The sequence below is a fragment of the Sarcophilus harrisii genome, chromosome 2 (assembly GCF_902635505.1).
Source record: "Sarcophilus harrisii chromosome 2, mSarHar1.11, whole genome shotgun sequence".
Lineage (NCBI taxonomy): Eukaryota > Metazoa > Chordata > Mammalia > Dasyuromorphia > Dasyuridae > Sarcophilus > Sarcophilus harrisii.
The window spans coordinates 142,308,996-142,328,763 of NC_045427.1; the positions used below are offsets into that span (position 1 = coordinate 142,308,996).

The 19,768-nt window shown below is 33.9% G+C and overlaps 1 long non-coding RNA gene across 4 annotated transcripts in view; it reads right to left on the reverse strand.

Moving 5' to 3' along the window:
* LOC116421439 overlaps window positions 1-19,768 on the reverse strand; it is a 635,315-nt gene that overhangs the window by 75,004 nt on the left and 540,543 nt on the right. Inside the window, exon 12 of one of the 4 annotated variants that reach the window (XR_004231800.1) lies at window positions 10,003-10,408. The exons of the other annotated variants lie outside the window; for them this stretch is intronic. This is a non-coding gene — a long non-coding RNA (uncharacterized LOC116421439). Of the gene's footprint in view, window positions 1-10,002; window positions 10,409-19,768 lie in introns of those variants that run through there. 4 annotated transcript variants of the gene reach the window in all.

Below are 19,768 nucleotides of genomic sequence, written 5' to 3' on the forward strand. Positions count from 1 at the left end.
AACATGAGAACAGAAAGGGTCCAACAAAGAAGACAGAGAAGGAATGATTAGAGAGGAAGGAGATAAACTAGGAAAGGAGAAACCAAAGGAAGGAAGATTATAATGGAGGAGGGAATAACCCAAAGTATAAAGTGTGGCAGAAATCTTAAGGAAGTTGACTCTGATTCAACAATAAGGAAGTAAGAATTGAAGTAAGATTACAAGAGTATGAAGAAGCTAAGAATGTAGACTCTTTCAAGAAATCTGACAGTGAAAAAGAGAAATAGCATGGAAGCCTGAGGACATATGTATGATCAAAGAGAAGGGTTTAGTTATTGATTTTTTCCTACAGTAGATATCTGCGTATGTTTGTAGGGAAAGAGAAATGATCTGAAGGGGGAAGAGATGGGGGAGAAAGACAATGATTGCTAGGACAGTGTCATGAGGAGGCAAGTGAAATGAATAAAGGGAACATGTATAAGAGCTACCTTTGATGGGAAGGAAAATCAAATCCCTTTGGAGACATGAAGAAAGGAAGAAAAGATAGATAAAATCAATTTTTATGGTAGTATAGCTTTATAATTATATATATATTTATCTGTATATACATATGTCTGTATACACACATGTATATACATACACACACATGCATATATATTTATGTATCTTAACTCTTTCAAGTGACTACATAATAATATTAATAATATATAAACATGAATTTCCTAGTGGGACTGCCTTATTTCCTACATCTGCCTTCCAACAGATAAAACAATATGTTACTATAATCAAGAATGAAGAACAATTAAAGAAGCAGGAAGACAACAGTGGCTGCTGAAAGGTGATCATATTGAGTGTAGTAGGTCTGTGTTTTCTAAAACATATTGTTCTGACTTATGTCTTGCCACTGGACTTCAATGATTTTGAAAGGGAGAGTGAGGCTGCAACTCTGTGCAATTCTGCCTCACTTAAATCCAATTCACGAGTGACTCAAAACATCAGCCCATGATGTCAGTGTTTCTCTTAAAAAACAAAGGATCAACAGTGACAACAACTGCAGAATTGATTGTACTGACAGGGAGAACAAGTGAAATAAGACTTCACTGAAGCTGTGTATCTGTGTGTAAGTGTGCCTGTCTGTGTTTTCCTATTGCATATTAACTCTTGCATATTAAACTATACTATAAAATTCTAGAGGTTTTAAACATTGGCTACCACAAAAAATGAGCTGGCGAAGGAAATGGCAAACCATTCTGATATCTTTGCTAAGAAGACAACAAATGGAATTATAAAGATTCAGACATGATTGAAAAATAACTAAACAACAACAACAAAAATAAACAATAAATATTTAGAAAACAAAGACTGGGCCAGAAGAATAGTGATTGCTCCTCTTGAGTGCTTTTCTATTTCCTCTTCTGAAAAATGTCGCTAGGCCAAAAGATCCTAATGTTATAGATTCTATAATTTCATCTATGTAGATTTAAATAACAAAGTTCAAAATAGACCAATGTGGTTGAAACCTGATTATTTGCCATATCTCTAATAAGGGAAGATGGTAGCAGCTGGTTTCAATGCGGAAGTCTGATATAGGATTGTAGATTTAAACTTGGAGGGGACCTTAAACATTATCCCTTCATTTTACAGCTGGAGAAACTAGCCAATCAAAAAAAAATCAATCATTAAACATTTTATTAAGAACTTATAATGGGGGGGGGGCAGAGACAAGATGGTGGAGATGACACACGTTTCTTTACAACCCTCTGTCTACAACCCTCACACTAATTATGAAATCCAGACTCTGAATTAGCTCTGGACTGGCAGAACCCACAAATTTTGGGAGTGCAACAAATTATCAGCAAAAGATAATTTCAAAGATCACAAGAAAAGGTCTGTTTCAATTGGAAATGGGAGGGAGGCAGCCAGCGCAAGCAGCTGAGTACAAATGCCAGTGCAGACAGTGCAGACTCCACTGGGTGATGCAGACTCCACATGGCAAAGAATCTATAGGAATCTACAGCAGTGTTGGCCATTTTGCCCTGGTTACAAGCCAGTAGATCAGCAGAAAAGTTATAAAACATCCAACACAAACACAAAAGATCAATAATGAACCCTAAAATGACAGAATGCCCACCCAGCACGAGGAATGAATCAGTACTGACCTAGTGTAGCTGTGGCAACTTGGAAAATCTCCCCAACCTTAGACTCTAAAGGCAGACCTTAATGTTTTTTAAAAATATGAGTAAAAAAGTAAAGAGGACTCTGATGATAGACAGCTTCTAGGGTGAAAGAGAAGAACAGATTTCAAACCCTGAGGAGACTAAAGGCAGATTGTCTCCAAATGAAGCCCCAAAAGGCAATATAATCTGGTCCCCATCACACAAAACCTAAAAGAAATTTAAAAGCATCTTAAAAAGAGAGATAGAAGAAAAATGGGGAAAGGAAATAAAAACTTTGCAAAAGGATTTGGAAAAGGCATATAACTCATTGAAAGACAGATTTGATAAAATGGAAAAAGAAAGCAATTCCCAGAAAAAGAGAATTTGTGAAACAGAAAAATAAAATAACTCCTTAAAAAACAGAATTTGTGAAATGGAGAAAAAAATCCATAGAACAAAACAATTCATTTAAAAATTCAATTGGCCAAATACAAAAAGAAGTAAAAAAGTAAATGAAGAAAATAATTCATTAAAATTCAGAATTGAACAAATGGAAATGAATAACTCAATGAGACAACAAGAATCAGTCAAGCAAAACCAAAAAAAAAAAAAAAAAAAAAAGAAAAAAATAGAAAAATGTAAATACCAAATTGGTAAAACAAGCAACCTGGAAAATATATCTAAGAGAGACAATCTAAGGAATATTGGACTCCCTGAAATACATAATGAAAAAAAAAGAGCCTAGACATATCTTTCAGGAAATCATCAAAGAGGACTGCCCAGATATCATAGAATCAGAAGGTAAAATGACCATTGAAACATTGTACATAGTACAAACACTTCCTCAAAGAGACCCCAAAATTAAAACCCCAAAGAATATTATGGCTAAATTTTAGAACTATCAGACGAAGGGGAAAAAAAATCTTACAAGCAGCCAGAAAAAAACAATTCAAATATCCAGGAGCCACAATAAGGATTATTCAGGACCTAGCAGCTTCCACTTTAAAAGGATTGAAGGGCCTGGAATATGATGTTCTGAGAATTGAAGGAACTTGGAATGCAGCCAAGAATAAATTACCCTGCTAAACTGAACAGTTTCTTTCAGGGAAGAAGACAGACATTCAATGAAACTAGTAAATTCCATTTATTTTTTATGAAAAGACCAGAGCTAAACAAAAAATTTAAGCTCCAAATATAGAACTCAAGAGAAGTATCAAAAAAGTAAAAATAAAAAAAAATTATTGAGAACTGTATTTCTGTTATGGGTATACATTGAGAGTATATATATATATAAAATCTGATTTTACTGGTATAATATAAAAAAGAAACTAGAGATGGAAAGGGGATTGTAACTGAAAAAAAGGAGGAAGGTGGAGGTAAAATGAGGGAAATTACATCTTAGAAAGAGACAAAGAAAACATTATAATTGAGGGAAAAAAGGGAGGATGACAGATATTGTGTGAATCTTATTCTCATCAGATTTGGCCCAAAGAAAGAATATTAGATATATTTGGTTTCACCAAGAAACATCTCTCATTTTATAGAAAAGTGGAAGGGGAAAGAGGAAAAAGGAATGGGTAGACTAAATAGAAGGAAATACAGAAATAGTAAAGCAAAGGTATAAGAAAGGGGAAGTGTCTCTAAAGGGGAGGACTGATTCAGGCAAGCAGCACTAATAAATAAAATACTGGGGAAGAGAGAAAGGAGAAAAGGTAAGAGAAAAGTATAATTTGGGATTAATAAAATGGCAGAAAATGCAAAATTAGTATTTCTAACTGTAAATGTGAATGGGGTGAACACTCCCATAAATATAAGTGGACAGCAGACTAGATTAAAAGCCAGAATCCTACAATATGTTGTTTACAAGAAACACATTTAAAGCAGAGAAATACATTCAGAGTAAAGGTAAAAGGTTGGAGCAGAACCTATTATGCTGCATGTGAAGTAAAAAAAAAAGCAGGGGTAGTCATCCTGATCTCAGATCAAGCAAAAGCAAAAAATGATCTAATTAAAAGAGATATATCTTGCTAAAGGGTACCATAGATAATGAAGGAATAGAAATATTAAACATATATGTACCAAGTGGTGTAGCATGCAAATTCCTAAAGGAGAAGTTCATAAAGTTGCAAGAAGAAATGGACAGCAAAACTATAATAGTGGGAGATCTCAACCTTGCTCTCACAGAACTAGATAAATCAAACCACAAAATAAATAAGAAGTTAAAGGGGTAAATAGAATACTAGAAAAACTAGATATGATAGAACTTTGGAGAAAATTGAATGGAGACAGAAAGGAGTACACTTTCTTCTCAGCAGTTCATGGAACCTATACAAAAATTGACCATATATTAGGACATAAAGACCTCAAAATCAAATGCAGAAAGGCAAAATAGTAAATGCTTTTTTTTTTCAGATCATGATACAATAAAAATTACATTCAATAAAGAGCCAGGGGAAAATAGACCAAAAAGAAATTGGAAACTAAATAACCTCATCCTAAAGAATGAATGGATGAAACATCAAATCATAGACACAATCAATAATTTCATCCAAGAGAATGACAACAATGAGACAACATACGAAAATTTGTGGGATGCAGTTAAAGTGATAATAAGGGGAAATTTTTATATCTCTAGATTCTTACTTGCATAAAATAGAGAAATAGAAGATCAATAAATTGGGCTTGCAAGTAGTAAAAACAAGCTAGTAAAAGAACAAATTAAAACCCCCCACTTAAATACCAAATTTGAAATTCTAAAAATAAAAAGAGATCAATAAAATTAAATTAAAAAAAACTTTTGAATTGATAAATAAAACCAAGAGTTGGTTTTTATGAAAAAAATCCACAAAATAGATAAAGTTTTAATTAATTTGTTTGGAAAAAGGAAAGAGGAAAATCAAATTGTTAGTCTTAAAAATGAAAAGGGAGAATGATCCACCAATAAAGAGGAAACTAGAACAATTATCAGGAGTTACTTTGCCCAGCTTTATGCCAATAAATTTGACAAGCTAAGTGAAATGGAGAAATACCTACAAAAATATAGACTGCCCAGATTAACAGAAGAAGAAATAAATTACCTAAATAGTCCCATTTTAGAAAAAGAAATAGAACAAGCTATTAATCAACTCCCTAAGAAAAAATCCCCAGGACCAGATGGATTTACATGTGAATTCTACCAAACATTTAAAGAACAATTAATTCCAATACTATATAAATTATTTGAAAAAATAGGGAATGAAGAATTCCTACCAAATTCCTTTTATGACACATAGTACTGATACCTAAACCAGGTAGGACAAAAACAGAGAAAGAAAATTATAGAGCAATCTCCCTAATGAATATTGATGCAAAAATCTTAAATAAAATATTAGCAAAGAGATTACAAACAATCATCCCCAGGATAATATACCATGACCAAGTAGGATTTATACCAGGAATGCAGGGCTATTTCAATATTAGGAAAACTATTAGAATAATTGACTATATCAATAACCAAATTAATAAAAAACATATGATTATCGCAATAGATGCAGAAAAAGCAACCGATAAAATCCAATATCCATTCCTATTAAACCACTAGAGAGTATAGGAATAAATGGACTTTTCCTTAAAATAGTCAATAGCATCTATTTAAAACCCTCAGCAAGCATCATATGTAATGGGGACAAACTAAAACATTTATTTTAGTTTCCCAATAAGATCAGGGGTGAAACAAGGTTGCTCACGATCACAATTGCTATTCAGTATTGTATTAGAAATGCTAGCTTTGGTAATAAGAGAAGAAAAAGAGATTAAAGGTATTAGAGTAGGTAATGAGGAAACAAAATTATCACTCTTTGCAGATGATATGATGGTACACTTAGAGAATCCCAGAGAATCAACTAAAAAGCTATTAGAAATAATCCACAACTTTAGCAAAGTCACAGGATACAAAATAAATCCACATAAATCATCAGCATTATTCTATATCACTAACAAAATCCAACTGCAAGAGATACAAAGAGAAATTTCATTAAAAAAAACTATTGATAATATAAACTATTTGGGAATTTATCTGTCAAAGGATAGCCAGGAATCATATAAGCAAAAACTACAAAACACTTTACACAAATAAAGTTAGATTTAAGCAATTGGAAAAATATCAAGTGGTTGTGGGTAGGTCAAGCGAATATCATAAAGATGACAATACTTCCTAAACTAAACTATTTATTTAGTGCTATAGCAATCAGACTCCCAAGAAAGTATTTTACTGACCTAGAAAAAATAACACCAAAATTCATCTGGAAGAACAAAAGTTCAAGAATTTCAAAAGAATTAATGAAGAGAAAAGCAAATGAAGGTGGTGTAACTGTAGCAGATCTAAAACTATCTTACAAAGCAGCAGTCATCAAAACCATTTGATACTGGCTAAGAAATAGAGAAGTTGATCAGTGGAATAGGTTACGTTCACAGAATAAAATAGCCAATGACTGTAACAGTCTAGTATTTGACAAACCCAATGGCTCCACCTTTTGGGATAAGAATTCACTATTTGACAAAAACTGCTGGGAAAATAGGAAACTAGGATGGCAGAAAGTAGGCATAGACCCAGACCTAACACCATATACCAAGATAAGGTTAAAATAGGTTCATTATCTAGATATAAAGAATGATATTATAAATAAATTAGAAGAACATAGGATAGTTTACCTTTCAGATTTGTGGAGGAGGAAGGAATTTGTGATCAAAGAAGAGCTAGACATCATTATTGATCATAAAATAGATAATTTTTATTATAGTAAGTTAACAAGTTTTTGTACAAACAAAACTGATGCAGACAAGATTAGAAGGGAAGCAATAAAACTGGGCAAACATTTTCACATCCAAAGAATCTGATAAAGGCCTCATTTCTAAAATATATAAGGAATTGACTCAAATTTATAATAGTTGTTATAATATAACAATCAAGACCAATTGATAAATGGTCAAAGGATATGAACAGACAATTTTCAGAAGAAGAAATTGAAAGTATTTGTAGTTACATGAAAAGGTGCTCCAAATCATTATTGATTAGAGAAATGCAAATTAAGACAAGTCTGAGATACCACTACACACCTGTCAGATTGGCTAAGATGCCAGGAGAAGATAATGACAAATGTTGGAAGGGATGTGGGAAAACTGGGACACTGATGCATTGTTGGTGAAACTGTGAATGGATTCAACCATTCTGGAGAGTAATTTTGGAACTATGATCAAAAACTTATCAAACTGTGCATACCCTTTGATCTAGCAGTGTTTATATTGGGCTTATATCCCAAAGAGATGTTAAAGGAGGGAAAGAGACTCACGTGTGCAAAAATGTTTGTGGCAGCCTTCTTAGTAATGGCAAGAAGCTGGAAAATGAATAGATACCCATCAACTGGAGAATAGCTGAATAAATTATGGTATATGAATGCTATAGAATACTATTGTTCTATAAGAAATGATCAGCAGGATGATTTCAAAGAGGCCTGTAGAGACCTACATGAACCGATGCTAAGTGAAATGAGCAGAACCAGGAGATCATTATACATGGCAACAACAAGACTATATGATGATCAATTCTGATGGACGTGGCTCTCTTCAACGTTGGGATGATTCAAACCAGTTCCACTTGTGCAGTGATGAAGAGTATCATCTACTCCTAGAAAAAGAACCATGGGAATAGAGTGTGGAACACAACATAACATTCTCACTCTGTTGGTATTTGCTTGCACTTTGATTTCTTTCTCAGTTTTTCTTTTTCTTCCTTCTTGATCTGATATTTCTTGTGCAACAAGATAACTATATAAATATTTTTACATATATTGGATCTAACATGCATTTCAACATATTTAACATGTATTGGACTACCTGCCAGCTAGGGGAAGGAGGGGAAAATTTGGAACAAAAGGTTATGCAAAGGTCAATGTTGGAAAAATTACCCATGCATATGCTTTGTAAATAAACAAGCTTTAATAATAATAATAATAAAGAACTTATTATGTGCCAGGCACAGTGCTAAGTGTTAGAAATACAAAAAGAGGCAAAAGCCAGTTCCCTCCCTTCAAGGAGCTTACAATCTAATGAATATAGAGAAAAATTTTACCTAGTTAGGGTTATAGAGCTAGTAAGCATCTGAGGCAGGATCTCAGCTTAAGTGTTCCTGACTCCAGGTTCAACAATTTATCCACCAATTTTAGTTCCTTTTTTTAATTTCTACAACAGGTTCAGTTTCCTGTTGTCCTCTAAAATGGAACAGTGGAGTTATTATCTCACCCTAATTTGTTGTTCTAGGAAAGTAACTCAGTGGTCCTTTGATACAGATCCATTTACACATTATCCTTTATTGTATTTCACATCTCATATAATAAAAGCTAGGAAATCACCATTTGGGACTGTCCCTCTAAATCTTGATATGTATAGTTACTTTATACCATCTTCTTGAAAGCCAAAGGTGATATCCTAAAGGTGTAACCACTTTCACTCTGTGTTATAATTGTGTGTTGTGAGTTGTTTCAATGTTTGTGAGTTTTCAGATTCAATCTTTTTTATAGGTCAGAAGTTCTTTTTTAAAAAAAAATCATTAAAGCTTTTTATTTTCAAAATATATGCATAGATAAATTTTAACATTCATCCTTGCAAAACCCTGTGTTTCAAATTTTTCCCTCTCTTCCCCCCACTTCCTGTTCCAAATAATCCAATATATGTTAAATGTGCAATTTTTCTATGAATTTTTTTACAGTTATCATGGCTGCACAAAAAAAAAAATCAGATCAAAAAAGAAAAGAATGAGAGAAAAAATGCAAGTTAACAACAAAAAAGGTAAGAATGCTATGTTGTGGTACACACTCAGGCCCCTCAGTCATATCTCTGGGTATAGATGACTCTCTCCATCATTAAACCATTGAAACTGTCCTGGATCATCTCACTGTTAAAAAGAGCCATACCCATCAGAATTCATCATCATATAATCTTGCTGTTGCTTGTTCTCCTGGTTCTACTCATTTCAATTAGCATCAATTCATGTAAGTCTCTCCAGGCCTCTCTGAAATCATCCTGTTGGTTGTTTCTTATTGAACAATAATATTCAAGTACATTCAAATACCATAACTTATTCATTCCCCAACTGATGGACATCCATTAAGTTTTCAGTTCTTTGCCACTACAAAATGGGCTGCTACAAACATTTTTGCACATGTGGAGGTCCTTTCCTCTTTCTTATGATCTCTCTGGGATACAGACCCAGTAGAGACACTGCTGGATCAAAGGGTATGCACAATTCGACATTCCTTTGGGCATAATTACATATACCCTCCAGAATGGCTGGGTCAGTTCACAACTTCACCAACAATGTATTAGTGTCTCAGTTTTTCCACATCTCCTCCAACATTCATCATTATCTTTTCCTGTCATCTTAGTCAATCTGAGAGGTGTGTAGTGGTATCTCAGAGTTGTCTTAATTTGCATTTTTCTGATCAATAGGGTTTTAGAGCATTTTTCATGTGATTAGAAATGGTTTTAATTTCATATGAAAATTGTCTAATTCGACCATTTTTAGATTAAATCTTAAAGCTAAATTATTTTATGCTCTAGATTTTAATGAGCAGCTAAGTCATGTGCTGAGCTGACAGCCATGAGGACCTGAGTTCAAATGTGTCCTCAGATACTTAATAGCTATGTGATTATGGCAAGTCACTTAATCCTGCTTCCCTCAGTTTCCTCATGAACTGGAGATGGAAATGGCAAATCATTCCAGTATCTTTGTCAAGCAAACCCCAAAAGGGGTCATGAAGAGTAAGACATGACTGAAAAAGACTAAATACAGACAACTAGGGTTTAAGTATTTATTTTAAATTTGATGCTCTTCTTTTTACTTTCTTTAATACAGAGTATTTTTAAGAGAGAAATAAAGGGGTCAACAATAAGAAAACAATCTCTGGCTTATCTGGGGAGCAAATAATTAAGATTTGATTTTCTTTTTATTTAGCATCATGAAAATCCTGCTTCCTTCCCTTCCCCCAACCACTTGAGAGTTCTTACATTTTTTTTGAGCAGTTTGGGGATCCCCAGGGATAAAACATGCTTAGCAGCAATAAAATTACCATGGGTTTCTAAATCATTTCTCCCTTGAAGTGGAACACTCTTGAGTTGGCTGGTGTGTTTGGTTATGTTGAGAATTTCATGCACCACTGCTGTCATACAACAGAAATCCTCTGGGACCCCTCAGAGGCAGCTTTCCTGTGTTTATTCTCTCCACGGGCCTCAGTCAGGGACTAGAATAAAAAGCCATCCATTTGGTATGATCAGAGACCTGAAGACACCTTAGGTAATTTCATTTGTATTTAACAAGGTATACTTTTTTGTACTTTGGCTGGTATTTATTTTTTAATATTTTGACTGAATATACTTTTGTACTTTGGATACTTTGGGTGCTACGAGGGCATCCTTGTGGAGCTAAACACAAATGAATATCACTTAGGTTACCTCACTCAAGCCATTGCTCTTTGAGAATTTGAATAGTGGTTGGGAAACAAAGGAAGAAAAAAATCTTTCATTACAAGCAGAAAGTGACCTTTCTAGGCTCATCGCAACTAAGAAAAGTAGGCACCAAATAGAACATGGCTCCAATAAAATTTCATTGTTTTCCCACAGGTCAAAACACTCCATTATTTTTAGAGGAATTGATAATATTTATTTCTCTGTGATTTAAAAAATATTTTATCTTTTGATTAAATATTTGAATTCAAGGAATTCAAAGTACTTGACAGATAGTAAGTTTTCAGTTATCATTCAGCACTAGATAATGAGGAAACTAGTTAGCAAACTGAATAGAGTTCAGGACTTGGAAACCAGAAGACCCAAGTTCAAATCCTTCCATAGACACCCTATCTGTGACCATTTTGGTAACAAAAGATCCATATTGTCAAAGCTATAGTTTTTCTAGTAGCAGTGAGCTGTGAGAGTTGAATTATAAGGAAAGCTGAGTGTCACAGAAACAATATTTAAGTTATAGTTATGGAGACGAATTTTTAGAATCCCTTGGAGAGAACAGTGGTCAAATAAATCAATTCTTAGAAAAATTAATTCAGGCTATTCATTGGAAGGTCAAATTCTGAAGCTTGAATATTTTGGCCACATGAGAAGATAGGACTCATCAGAAAAGAGCTTGATGTTGGAAAATATTGAAAATAAAAAAGGAGGGATGGCAGAGAATGAGATGGACAGATGAGGTCTTGGAAATGAATATGAACTTAGACAGACTTTGAGAGATAGTGAAGGATTGAAGGGCAAAGTGGTCCATAAGGTCACAAACCATCAGACACAACTGAATGACTAAAGAACAAGAAACTGTGTCCTTAGCTTTTGTCTACTTCAGTTTTCTCACCTGTAAAATGGGGATGACAATAGCACTTACCTACCACATTGCTGTGAGAATAAATTGAGATAATATTGACAAAGTACTTTGTCAATAGTATTTTGACAATTTTGAAATTGTTAAATGGAATAGTGAATAGGCACTAGCTCTGTTGTAAGGAATATGTAAATACAAATCTAGTCTCAGAATCTTACTAGCTTTGTAACCTGGAACAAATGACAACCTCTGTCTGCCTCAGTTTACTTGTAGAATGGGGATAATAATTGTACTGACTTGTGTTGTAAAGATCAAATGATACTCTCTTTAAAGTGCTTAACATAATGCCCAGTGCATAGTAGTTGCTTTAAAAAAAATGCTTGTTTTCCTTACTAACTAATTTAAAATAGCACAAAATTCCTATCAGGTTAATGGTATAAAAGAAAAGACTGTTTGATGTAAAGTCAGGGAATATAGGTTCAAATTTTCTGTAGAATATAAATTCTTTGAGGTCAGAGATTGTTTCTCATCTTCCCTCTGTGTTCTATGTTCTTGGAAGGTGGCACATAATCAATGCTTAATAAATGTTTCTTAGATTACACCAGTTTAGAATTCTGACTGCTTCATTTACTAAAAGTATGACTACAAGGAAACCTCTCTGGACCTCAATTTTTCATCTGTAAAATGGGTAGTACTTCTCTACCCACCTCACCCTCTGAAATCTTTCTTTTGTGAAACTTTAAGTTTTATGTACATATATTTTCTTTTGATCATTTCTATTTCTTGGATAAGGAGAAATGAACCACAGATAAATTATAGAAAATTGAAATATTCCCACATTGAAGGAATGGTGTGTTCACAGTCAAGATCTTTATTGTTTGTCCTCAAACTGGCTATACCTTTGCAAGGTAACATGAGGAACTGCCTTCCTGCTGCCAAGTCTTCCTTTGTACCAGAGAGAAGGGGCTCCCTGTGTCAGGTATGGCAGATCATTTACTATGACAAATTATGACTATGACAATTAAAACCATGACATTATTTGAGGCAAATGACAAAATCAGCAAGCACTTGGGGCTTAAGATTCTCTCCACCCCTGCCAGTCTTTAGCTTGGGGTACCAGGTAATTGGCAAAATGAAAACAGCTGTATTTTTACCATTTTTAGATTACTATGGGGACTGACACTTCCTGGGAGAGAAGAAAAAATTAGATAAAAACTATAAAGAGAATGGAACTAGAAATTCAATTAAGCACCCAAACTATTAAAATGGAAAATAAGTCTGATGTCATTCTGAAAATTAAAAGGTTTGAGTCAGATACTTAAATGCAGGACATGACAAATGAGGGTTAGTACTGCTTTTTCTCTCCTCTTAATGTCACCATTTAAATGAAAGTGAGGTGTTAGGCAAAGAAAATTCTTTAGAGAATTAGAGACATCTTTAGAGATGTCAAAACTGTTTTTCAGTCTTTGGGAAATAATGATGATAGCATAAATATATGCGTGTGCATTATATATGTCTATGTTTATTTTTTAAAGAAGGAAATGGCAAATCACTCCATTACCTTTGCCAAGAAAATCTCAAATGGGATCATGAAGAGTCTGATGTGATTGCAAATGACTGAACAACAATATGTATATTTTGAATAGGACTTATTTTTTTAGAATAAAGAGCTCTAGGAAGGAAACTTGATTTAGAAATGCTTTGCATATTACCTTTGTAGAGAGTCCAAAGTCACACAATAAATTTGGTCTTCTTTACCTTTAGAATGACTCTTCAGCATTGCCATGCTGCCTCTCAATAGAATTATAATACTAGTTAATGCACATATAAAATTTTAAAATTTGCAATATACCTTACATTTATTATTTCATTTGAATCTCATAATGACCTCTTGAAGTATTTTCTAGAGATAATATCTGACCAGGGATGTTCTGGTAGATGTTTAACAACAGACTGGGGGGAGGAGGAGAAATGACACATGATCCATTTTTAAGTTTAATCAACATTATTAACATTTTTTCCATACTTTACGTCTAGACAATCACCAGAACAATATAATGACAGTTGATTTATAGTGTTTGCTGATTTCTGAAGTGTAAATGCTCACACTGACTAATAACAATAAGCTTTTAGGAGCTGGTTCCAGTATACAACTGATAATTTGATCATTTAACAGATAAAATAAATGAGACTCAGAGAGAGTAAGTGACTAGCCAAGAGTCATTACTACTAGTCAGATCTGAATCCAAGTGTTACTGATACCAGGTTCAACTCTATAATCACTAAAATTCAAAATGTGGATTTTATTCCATTTCTTATTAAGTAAATGTACTGACTACAATCTTTATGATAGCAGATTTCAGAACATTACAGTGCCCACTCTGAATTTGAACATATAGTCTTCATCAGTAGCCTTTCTGTTTCTGAGAACATGGAGGATCAACTTTTCTGAGTGAATCTCATGATTGTATGGAGTTCCGGGGGATTTTACCCTTATCCACCTTCTTAATCTGGTAAGATATATATGAAAGATCTTTTTTGCTTTGTCTTTTAAGAGTGAATGTTTTACTTTCATTCCTTCAAGAGGGGAAAAGAACAAGCATTTATTAAGTACTTACTCTGTACCAATACTGTGCTAAGCACTTTACAGTATTATCTTGTTTGATTCTCTTTAACAACCTTTTCAAGTAGATGCCATTATTATCCCCCTTTTCCCAGGTGAGAAAATTGAGGTTAAGTGCTAGTCCACAGTCAAACAGCTAGTAAATTAAATAAATCTGAATTTTAACTCAGGTCTTTCTGATCACAGGCCTAGAGCTTTATCCACTTCTGATGTGTTTTAACAATGGCAACAAAATATATCCAAACCTTATCTCGGGCTTCATCTCTGAACATATCCATCCAATTGTCATTTGAAAAAGATCCTTTTTTGTTCTAATTCTAATCTACTTCACTTTCCTCTATCACATAAATCAAGCCTCTCACCCTCATGCCTTCAAGGACATTAATTTAATTAGGGAGTTAATATTGGGGTGACACTCTTCCCACATCAATATATAGGATATCATAACAGAGTATCTGATACATTGTATGTACCTTATAAATTTTCATTGACCGACTGGTATTGTTTCATTCTAAAATATATTCACAGAGCTATGTCTTTTAAAAATTATATATAATTACATTTTAATTTAATGTTGTCAGAAATGTTTTTAATTTTAAAATTAAATATAATTTTGTTTATAAGACTATATATATATTTTATAAGAGGAAAAAAGACAAACCAAAATTGAAAATTAACATTAGCCAAAATGGTGACTGAGTAAAAGACAGATGCATCCTAACAGATTAATCCTTAAAACCTTCCTTTCCTCTTTCTCTGGATAAGAGTAACAAAATGCATTTACTAGATACCAACTGAATATATGATTGATTTTAAACACTTTGACAGCACAGAGGATAAATTAGACATCCTAATCTCTTGGAACATTTAGACTAGAGCAGATGTGGGGAAAGAGTAGAAGATTAAAAAGATAAATGAAGGTATAGCAAATATATATGTGAATTTTTAAAAATTTCTGATCAAACTTATGATTTCATTAATGTTATCAACTCCAGGCAAAGAGTTACAGTCGATAATTGCCCAGGTCAGATTTGTAGAACAAAGGGGCTTGGGCAGAGTCCAGGGTCCCATAACTAGAATATGGTAAAGTTGGGCTTAAAACAAGGTCTCACTAACTCCAAAGCTAGCTCCTTATCCATTACACTATACCTCATCTCATATGCTTTTATATATAATGTAATAAAATGACATTATTGTGGAATGTACTTTACAAACCTTAAAGCACTAGATAAATGCTAGTTAAAATTATCTATGTCTACATACATGTATGTGTGTATAGCTATATCTATATACATATAAATATTTATGTGTGTATATACACATGACAAATCAACTTTTATGATTTTTGGGTAAACAAATTAAGAGAAAGTCTTTTTTTTTCTCATTTTTGTCATTTGTCTTCCTGAGAACCCTCTAAACATTAGAAATATTCTCAAAAAACTAAATAGAAATAATTAGAGTCTTGAGATTTATAGTAATTGTTTCATATGTCATTAGGACATTTTTCTAAAATATTGAATGAAAATATTGAAAGATGAATTCATCACAGACCTATAAAGCTGGTATAATGTGCTCACAAGTGAAATGAAATCCCTGCTCTGTTGCTGTCCCTTAGGGTCCAAATCAGCTTTTGTTGCCCAGCCCCCTATTCTGTAACAGCACCCCTCATGCTGCTGATGTCCTAAATGATCAAAGGAGCACTACACTTAGACAAGTGACACAGATTAGGATGGGGCTGAAGAAAAGACAGAGACTTGACTCTGGCCCTGAGCTAGCACATCTTCAGGGTAGGGAATGTGCTCGGGCATGTCATAGACTACTTGCCAAAACTGCTGTCAGGACTCCACAACTACAGTAATGAGATTTTGCTCACGTATACTGGGTCTCTAACATGCTGGGTTCATGTTATACCCAGTGCAATGCACTGGAGGCTTTCAAAGCCTTTTGTAAAAACCAATTACCCAATCCTGCATTCCCCCACACTGTGGTGTTTTTAAGCCAACAGACTCCCTGGATACAGATCATAGCATTGCTCCCATTTGATACAGGACAGTGAAATTCCCAGAGGCTATTTGAGCTGCACAGGACCATCCCTTAAACTCAGACCAGGACTAAGGACTGAAGGAAAGTTACCAGGCATAAAATAAAACAATCTGTCTTAAAGTACACCATTTGTCATGAAGTTATTAATATGAATCCTTAGAAGAATAAGATCAGAAAGCTAACATCAGCCCAGATCAGGGTCAAGGAATCCTTGTTAAACACTCAAAAGGAGATAAAATAGATTCAGAAAGAGTCTAAGTTATCAGATCACTTTAAAAAAATAAATTTCCAACAAGTTGGCTGCTTCATCAATGCAAGACTAGAATTAGAAAGGATCTGTATTCTAGTCCTGGTTTTGACACTTCCTAGTTGCATGTGTTTGTGCAAATCACTTAACTTTCCTTTCCTTATCTATAAAATAGGAATAATAATACCTTCTTCCTCAGAATTTGAGATAACAGATATAAATGTCCTTTGCAAACTTTAAATGCAGCTATTAGTACTGCCATTAACATATTAGATATAGGTGGTTACATTTCTATTACACTCCACTTATTTTACCTTTTCAAATTAAATCCATTCTTCAAAGCAAACTCATCCCTTTTATAAAATCTTCCCCAATTATCTAGGCACACTCATCAGTCTCCCCCTTCTGAAGGCCTATTGAGATCCTGAGGTCAAAGCCATATCATACTTCTATATCACATGCAAAGGTTGGCACTGAATATAGTAGGCACTCAATAAATGCATGTTTCTAGATAGCTAAAAGGCAGCTAGGTGGGATAATAGATAGCATGCCAGACCTGGAGTCAGGAAGATGCATCTTGATGAGTTAAAATCTGGCCAAAGACACTTATTAGCTATCTGATCATGGGCAAGTTTGCCTCAGTTTCCTCATCTGTCAAAATAGCTGAAGAAGGAAATGGCAGATCGCTCCAGTATCTCTGTTAAGGAAACCCCAAATAGGGTCATGAAGAATCAGACATGACTAAAATGAGAACACCAAAGATGACTAATTGATTCACTTTCAATTCTACCAAGAATACAACAGTGAAAAATCTTAATCTTTTCTCAGTAAAGAATAACTGCAACTACTGATTTAAAATAAAATTTATAGTACTTTATTGTTTAAACATCCTAGCTCTTAGTTATGGAATCAATAGGCCTCTTGGTTTATAATCTGGTTCCAAACTGATAGGATCTCAGATGTGGCTACTGAGATGTAGCATGTTGCCCACATTTAGGGATTGGTTCTGAGCATCAAGTTCCTTTTTTCTCCCTGAGTCTCCTTTATTATCCAGACTGTAGTTTGCCTTTCAATACTTGCCTGCTCTCCTATTTGTCCACTCTTCTTGTCTATTTTTCCCTTATCTGACTGCTTGCTTGGTTTATATGTATGCCATACTATCTATTTATATTCCCAGAGTAACAAGGAAACTAGATTTGAAATATAAAGATTTGAGAATTATTTAGTACCCTTGTGAGCCTTAGCAAATATCTTAAACTTTCTGGAGTTCAGTTACCTCTTCTATTAAATAGTAATAATAGGTAAAGAAGGAACAATTATGGCTACAGTAGCCAACTCTTATTAATAAAACTATAAATTAGTCACATTTAAATTTTTTTTTACTAAATGGAACATCAGGAAAGATTCAAAATATGTAACAATAAAATTTCATTTCAAGAAAACATATATAATAATAGAAGATATTATATTCATATGTCCACAGTCTAATAAGTATTGGAGATAGGATTCAAATTCATGTCTGTCCTGATTTGTACTCTCTCCTTTATTCTATGCTCCCCTTTAGATAAATAAGATTACAAGGGCTGCCATCAAAGAGCTTACAAATACAGTAATATCTTTATATTTTGAGAGTTACAGGAAAGTGAGAAAAGTAGAAAGAGCAGAGACCAAAAATCAGGAGACTTCTGTTCTATCCCTGGCTCTGTCAATAACTATTCTATTATAAGAAATGTGAAACAAGTCACAATTTCTTTTGCTTTCACCTCCTTATCTGATAAACTAGAGGGGCCAGAGCTACAAGGTATAAGGCTAGTTGCTTAAGCTGATACTAAGTTTCATTCTAGTCCTTATAAATTTATCTGTCTACTCAAATCCCAACACTTGATAGAAGAAAAGTTGATAGGATTCAAATCCAGATTCTCTGATTTCTAATCTATTGGACTTTCTACTACAACAGACCATTCCAGTAAAAAGATTTTTGAAAATGGTCATTTTATTTAAATACTAGTGCACAAGACTAGATTGTAGAAGAAATACAGGGAAGACTGGGGAGTCTACACAGACTAGCTGTGTGACTCTGGTCTTGTCACTTAATCTTTAATTCTGTTTGCCTCAGTTTCCTCAAATATAAAATGAGATGGAGAAGGAAATGCAAATCAGGCTGATGGGATCATGAAGAGTCAAACAGATATCAGTTGTGTTTTGACTCCTCGTGATCCCATAAGCCTGATTTTATATATACTTACACACACACACACACACACATATGTCTATTTTGATCAAGATAATGATGCCAAATGATGACACAGAATTCCAGCAATGATGAAAGGTTTCAGACAAGTTCAGCACCCTTTAAGCATGATTCTCCTTCTACAAAGGAGAAAGCTTAACACCAAAGAGAAACATAAATAAGTTTCTCCATTCCCTTCAAGACTTTCCCAGGAGATGGCTAAATCTCAAAATCTATAATTTTTGTGGGCAGAGGCAGGATGAGATACTACACCAGGGAATAGGGCTTGAAACAGAGCAACAGCCTCACGGTGGCCAAATCAGGAGACTGGATCCAGCACTAGGTTTTAAAAAGGACATAAGACCTGGCCTCAGGCTTTATTTACAATAGGAAGTAGAAGAGGTGACTTAGAAGATCAAATGAATCACTTAGTTCAGTGCCTGACATACAGTAAATACTATATAAATGTCAGCCATTATTGTAATTAGGACTAGTACTTAATCACTGTATCTAGAACTGTGTCAGAGCAGGGGCATCTGGACTGTAGGAGGGACAGATCCCAACTCTTGTACAATAGTTTCCCATTCCGGGATGACAATGAGAATCAGAAATTGGGTTTAGCTGCCCATGCCAAGATTGTAAAAGGAGTCAGACACAAAGTTTTAATTAAAAAAAAAATAAAGCTATTAACATGAGAAGAAAAGGAAAAACTCCTAATAGAATGTGGAAGCAATATTGGTCAACAGAACCCCAAGATAAAAGTTCTAAAGAAGAAAGTCATTCCAGAAGAAGTACAAAGAGAACACAAAGGGACAGAGAAAATTTGATCATAAGAACTGTAAAAGTGGACAGAAATGAAGAAAAAAAGTAAATAACTAATCACTTAGTATTAACCACCTTTTACTTTCCAGGCTTTGTGTTATAAAATAGGGAAACACACACAATGAATTAAGTAATTCTTATATACAAGGACTTTAGATTTTAACAGGGAAGATAATTAGTACATGCATAAATGTGTATTTATATAAGAACTATAAAGAGAATAAATCTAAATACAAGAGTATAGCAGTGAAATAACTAGCAATTAGGGGGATCAAAAAAAGCTTCATATAGAAGATCATGCTTGAATGTATCATGA